Here is a 7,234-nt window from a genome sequence, read left to right on the forward strand (position 1 = left end):
TGTAGTTTTCAGGAAAATCGTGAAAGATAAAGTAAATTCAGATACGTGCCGTATTTTGCGTAAAATCGCTCTGCTCATACCCAGAACTGGACCATATGCCAGTGAATGCCGCAATTTCCAATTAATTTTTGAGCGCAAAGGACCATTACTACAACCTATGATTTTGGAGGCAGAATGGGGAGGAGAATGGGCATATGCATGTAGTCAAATTTTAGTAAGAGCTTGCCAAGCTCGAGTGCACGCAGTTCTGCCCGTTTCAAGCTGTGGGCATCTCAAAGGTACATGTTTTTCTGTCCCATCACTTTCAGCAGCTACAGGTCGGGTATAAGTGTTAATTACTAGTGATGACAGCTGTGCATGCAAGCAAGGACATGTGTTTATAATCAGGAGCAACTGTAACAATGCATTTTATGTACAGTACACATTAATAACCCTAATAAATATATTTTATAGATAATAAAAAGGAAAAAAGCACTTTTTTTATTTAATGTTTTTTCATTAATGACTATGGGCCTGATTCATTAAGGAAAGTTAAACACATAACTGAGTAAGTTTTCTTACTCAAGTTTTCTGAACAAAGCCATGTTGTAATACAAGGGGTGCAAATTAGTTTATCATTTTGCACATAAGGAAAATGCTGGCTGTTTTTTCATGGAGCACACAAATACTTGATAGCTTATTTGTACACTGAAATTTAAAGTTGATCTAGGACATGCCCTACCCCTACTATATATCTGCCATCACATTTTAAATTGACCTCCCCCTCCAATGCAACATGGTTTTGCCTTACTTACTTACTTTGGCTTAACGAATCAGGCCATATATTATTAACAGGTAACATTAATTGAAGGATTTTTTTCTGTGCGTTTGGGGCTTTACACTCCACATATGTATTGAACAGAACAAAGCATACCTAGACTCGTCTTCAACAACAGATCTATATTTAGATCCGCTCCTCGATGAATACAGACATGCATATTTCCATATTTACGTGCGTTTTTTTTTTTTAAAAAAGTGCAATTTATGGTTTTTTTGCATGCCTTAAATCAGGCCAATTTTGTTTACTGCTGGTGGAAAAAAAACTAAATAATACATGATTGATCCAATTAAATGGCAATGACATGGTTTGAGCTGGCTTGTCTCTATGCGGACCTTATGTGGTCTAGTTTCTTAAATTTTATAATATTTGCCAAATGATAGATTGTTCCCTCCAGAAAGTGTCTGCATTCTTCATAATTTGATAGCACGTCTCAATCTCTAAGCTCACATTTTAATTCTACTGCAGTGAAATTATGGGAGAATAGTAGGCACAGCAAAATATTTATGATTGGGGTCAGGATGCTGTATAATAGGTGCTTAAACTGCTGTAAAGGTACCAGAGCTTCCAGAGGACAACGGGTTGGTAAGAGCTGAGATAGAGGTGATAGGTTTAGAAAATTATGAGTTGGCTTTAAAAATTGCTGAGGCATTGGACAGCCCTTAAGCTTGTGGGCTGGGGCTAATCTACAACAGAAACGTCTGCTGGATCAGTGTACAAGTCATCTGTGAGGTGAATATATCCCAAGAATGTAATCTGAGAAACACTTGTCACTTGAATGTACACTTCTCTTGTTTAACATAACATTATTGAAAAGAATGTACATGTATGATGCTCTACTATGGAGGAGAAGATTAAAATGTCATCAAGATAGACCATGTAAAAACTCAAGATGGTCTAGGAAGATCTCAATCACAACGTGTTGAAAGACAATGGGGACACTGCACTGCCCAAAGGGCATGATCAGGTATTCATAATGCCCATACCTGGTATTGTATATCCTTGTGGATATTCAAACTAAATGCTCCCTGGAGATTCAATATGGGAAAGGAACTTAGTACAGTCAAATAATTCCTAGATGATTGGAATTGGATAGTCTACACTGTTATCTTATTGCAGCACTCTATAGTGGATGAAGGGACACAAAGTTCTATCCTTACTAACAAAGAAGATACCACCTTCTGTTAGTGAGATAGAAGAGTGAACAAAGCCTTTGTCAAGATTTTCTTTGCTGTAGTCTTCCATTGCTCGAGTCTCTTGACCAGAGAAAGGATAACTTTCACCCAAACTTGTACAGTTCCAGGATAGTGTTCAAAGCACAATCACAGAATCTGTGTATCTGTGTGGTAGTAACTTATTGGTCTTGACAAGAGTTAGGCAGACAAAGAAGAAAGGTGGCCACTGAGCTGCTAGCTGTGTGGGAACAATAGTTTTTAAAGGATTGACTCTAGGATATCATTTTTCCAAAGTACCTGCCTCTGACTTCGCCTCTTTTTTCTCCTCTAAAATCGAGGCCATCCGACTTGAAATCTCCTCCTCCATTCTCTCGTCCACCCCCCACTCTTCTGTCCTCCCCCCTAACCACCTTCCCCTCCACTCCTTCCGCCCCAACAGGGGCGAGGAAGTCCACTCTCTCATTTCATCCTCCCCCCCTCTACCTGTCCCCTGGATCCCATCCCCTCCCACCTTCTTTGCTCCCTTTCCCCCACCACCTGCTCCCACCTCGCTCACCTCTTTAATCTTTCCCTCTCCACCGGCATCTTCCCCTCCTCCTTCAAACATGCTCTCATATCCCCCATTCTTAAGAAACCTAATCTTGACTCCACTTCTCTCTCTAACTATCGCCCCACATCTCTTCTCCCCTTTGCCTCCAAAATTCTCGAGAGGCTCGTCTGCAGCCGTCTCACCTCCTACCTTTATGAACACTCCCTCCTTGATCCTCTCCAGTCTGGTTTCCGCCCCCTTCACTCCACCGAAACTGCCCTGGCTAAAGTCACCAGTGACCTCCTCTCTGCTAAAGCCAAGGGCCACTTCTCCCTTCTCATCCTCCTTGATCTCTCTGCAGCCTTCGACACCGTTGAACACCTCCTCCTCCTCCACACCCTCCAGTCCTTTGGCCTCTCTGGCCCAGTCCTGTCCTGGTTCCCCTCTTACCTTGCTGACCGATCCTTCTCCGTCACCACCTCTGGGTCTCTCTCCCCCCCATCCACCCTTCCAGTCGGGGTCCCTCAGGGCTCTGTTCTGGGACCCTTACTCTTCTCTCTATACACCTCTTCCCTGGGTGAACTCATCAGCTCCTGCAGCCTCAACTTCCACCTTTACGCCGATGACACTCAACTATACCTCTCCTCTCTTTCCCCCTGATAACCTCCTCCCACTCGCATATCCAAGACTTCGCCCGCGCTGCCCCCCTCCACTGGATTAAGCTCCCTCCCTCCATCAGAACTTCCCCTAATCTGTCCAGTTCAAACGGGCTTTAAAAACCCACCTTTTTCTTAAAACCTTCCAGTCTCCCACTTAACTTCCTACCTTTTCTTCTGCCTCTCCCCTTCATTCCCCTTCCCTTTATTTGCCTCCGTTCCTCCTTCTCTCCTTCTCTTCCATGTGTCTCTCTGTCTGTCTACCCAACCCTTTAGATTGTACGCTCCGTTGAGCAGGACATCTCTCCTCCTGTTTCCACCACTTTTAACTCTGCTCTCCAGCTACTTAGCCCTCCTCTTCGAGGACCTTCCACCCCATCCCCTCTTGCTCCCTCCTCTCCCCTCTGGGGGTCTCCCTGTCATCCGAGCCCTCCCTCTTTGGCTCCCTCTTGGGCTCCGTCATATGCAGATCTTCCCTCTCCCCTCCCCCGCCCTCTCTAGCTGTGCTTTGAGCTTACTGAGTTACTGTGCTTACTGTTTACTGTACTGTGCTGTCTCACCTCGTATTGTAACTAGTTTGTCCCTGTTCGGCGCTACGGACACCTAGTGGCGCCCTATAAATAAAAAATAATAATAATAATTAATGTATTATGCTGTTGGAGCAAAGTTAACCTCAGGCTGATGGAACTTGAAGATGGGAGGACAGAATTTCTCAATGCTCACATTCATGAGAACGTTGCAATGGAAAACCAAAAATGTCCAAATGAAAGCAAAAGTCCATTGATGAACACAAGGGAGATTCATGGATTAGCACAAGCAACACATGGCAATTAGCAGAGTTGATCTGAGCCCCCCCTAAGTCCAAATTTTCTGGAGTGAAAATGTGTTCGGAGGAATAGTGGATCGTCAACAGGAGCTGGATTCACTGAAGAGTGGGAAGCTGTCAGGAACCCAACTAGGTGAGTCTCCCTGAGGACACCTAGGCACTGGCATTTCCCAGACATTTGAGAAAGTTATGTAAAATGTGGCATGGCAGTGGGGGTTACAAATATATTGTAGATGAATGTTTTTAATTTACTTCTTTCCCTGAAGCATCTGTAAATTAAGATAACAAGACACATGGCATCCTCCAGAGTTTCAGGAGCCAGATAATTGAAAAAACCCTATTCTTTATTTAAGGGTCTCATCATTGTGTCAAGATAGAATAGTCCCATGGTATATTTTATAAGAATAGTTTATGTCAATCATTGCCTCTGATGAAAAGGCAGCCAAGTGCCGAGAAACGCGTCAGGTAGACCAAAACTCTTCATTCCATATACCTCGGGGTAGGATTGAGTTTATTCCTTGTTTTATTCATTGTTTTATATGTCGCTATCTCTGGCTTGATTTGAGTGACTTCAGGTTCAAACAAAGCTGGGAGCGGAGGACATTTGAGCCCGTCATATAAGTTTGAAACACACGCTTTCCTATACAGCAAAGTGTTCTATGCCAATCAGGACTTCCACACTCACACATGAGAATCTAAAGCTGAGAGCGGAGGACACCGAGCCCGCCATACAGGTCGGAAATACAAGCTCAGTGCTTTATGCCGGCTAGGACTTTTATACTCATATATGAGAATTCAAGGAGAGTGATTTTATACACACAGTTGTGTGGAATAATCCGAAAGCCGGTTTGATGCTATTGGCAATACATTTTTATTTCATGTGGTTTCCCTGAACCTAGGTGGACATTATACTGTGATACAATTTCTGATACCAAGTGATGCCGCGACAGCAACTGTGTTGCTATATTAGATCTGTTTTGTAATCTCCATCAATTGCTATTCACATTTTACACCAGTGTGTATTGAAGGATTTTATTATTATTTTTATTGGATTTATATCTGTGATTATTAAAACTATTGTGCTGATCTGAGTTTTGCCATATTCTACACACTTTTATTAGCTTTTATCTGTATTAGCAGGTCCAGATCCTGTTCAGATAGTAGCATCTCGATCAGATATTCTAGGTTATATTGCGCCCCTTATATGTGTGTTTGTTATACTGTTTTATAAGAATAGTTTATTGCAGAGTGTATACCCTGGCACAGAGCACATAAAGCAACAACAGTGGATTACTTGTTATCTGGATCTTCATAAAGTATGGACAAGTCCTGGAAGAAGATTTCCATTAAACATAAAGCTGCGTGGTGGGGTTCCAGTGAAAAAGTCTATATTTGGGGTATCCTTGAGGCAAGTACCAGAAAAATGTCCCACTCAAATTCATGAAAAATGTGAAGTACTGCTTCTATCGGGAGAAATGTTCAGGCATTGGTACCTGGGGTTCTAACAGGATGCTTTATAAATCAAGAAGTGGAACATGTGCGATAGCATGATGAACTTATTCCTGTATAAATGTCACAGATCTTGGAGAACTGGAATATATCTGCTGGCGTTGGCACAGCTCTAGTGGGAGGTGCAGAGTTTAATGTGCCTCTGGTCTTCTTCAAGAACTCCCGCAAGGAGGTATGGGTTTTGCTGCTGGAGACGCGCAGGTCGTGGCCCATTCACTGAACCACCAGCGAGATACAGAAAATAGAGGGTAGTCAGTCTAGCTGCATCAGCAACGTAGGGACAGCAGAGATTCACAGGGGTTTCCAGAAGGAGTAGTCAAGGTGAGTCGGGTCGATAACGTTCAGGCAACACAGTGCATAAGGAGGATTTCCGGAAGAGTAGTCAAACAAGCAGGATTCATTACCAAAAAGCCAGATACAGGAGCAAACAGGAGAATAATCTGTAACAACAAAGGTAATATACTGGAGATCACAAAGGAATACACTGAAATGCTGGAGCTGGGGGACCCAATACTCTGGCACCAGCATGGTGCCAGAGACATCTTAAAATAGTGCCCCGAACCAATCATTAGCACAGACGGCGTGATATCAGCAGGCGCTAACGGAGCTCCTAATAGCGTCCGGTTGCTAGGCAACGGGTTGTGCACGTGTGGAGGAGCCGGCGGGAAAGCCGGCAGCATCGCGTCTGGTTGCCCGACAACTGGTTGTGGGAAATTCCAGGAAGGCGAAAAGTATTGTGTCTCCCAGAGAAATGTGTAACAAGAAACGAGCCCACCCGAACTTAACAGATCAGAGTACCGAGCTCAAGCTCAGTAGTTTCGCTCGCCCTCGGAAATTGAAAACAGGGCAAAACGTCATTGTTACATTGTTGGAACTCGCAAGTTTTGGAATCTGTAAGTAGCGCCCTCCACGGTGATCCAGTGCCATTTTACAGAGAGACAAAGAAGGGGCAACACGGTTCTTGGCAGCCTCTACTGCAGTTGGGCAGCGTCATAGCTATAAAAGAAAGAGGAGTGGTAGCAGAGCTCTCTAACGTCTCCAGTGACATTCTACTGAGTTATAGCTCACACAGAAACCAGAGAGCTCCATTTCTCCATTGCTAATTGTCATTGCTGAAATAAAAATAATAGGGCTGGCAGTCTTGTTCTAAATCTGCATTTTTCAATACATTTTACTGTGTTATCAAAATGGATTCACAGCAGTACATAGAAGACCAGGAGCACCAGGCAGCTGCTGGCACCAGTCATGATGATAGTAATCCCTCTAGGTCATCTGCTAAAGCCTATGTTAAAGTGCATAGTGTTTTTAAGTCAGGGAAACAAAAATGTATAAAAACACCTTTTACCTTTGTAAAGAAAAAAATTCCAGGCAAATTTATATGCAGAAAAAAAATAAAATTGCCAATATGCCATTCTGCACATGCAGTGGCAAGGAAAAAAATGAGGCCTTCGCCTTTCTCTATGAGTGCTAGTTCTGCAACTGTCACTGAGGCATCTACTTGCAAGGTCAGTCATGACCAAGCAAGACCTTGTCATTCTGACTCCAAAAGTGCTGTCCAAATACTTTTATGCATAAAAGCCAAGCTGGAAGAAAACAGTAAGGCATTAGAGGAAAATGTATGTTGAGATTCAAAAATGACACAAATCCCTGAGGAGAGGCTATCTACGAGTACTATGTGTAAGCCTAATCTTTCTGATAGTGTACCCATAAAGAAGGCCCCTT

The sequence above is a fragment of the Mixophyes fleayi genome, chromosome 4, assembly GCF_038048845.1.
Source record: "Mixophyes fleayi isolate aMixFle1 chromosome 4, aMixFle1.hap1, whole genome shotgun sequence".
Classification (NCBI taxonomy): domain Eukaryota; kingdom Metazoa; phylum Chordata; class Amphibia; order Anura; family Limnodynastidae; genus Mixophyes; species Mixophyes fleayi.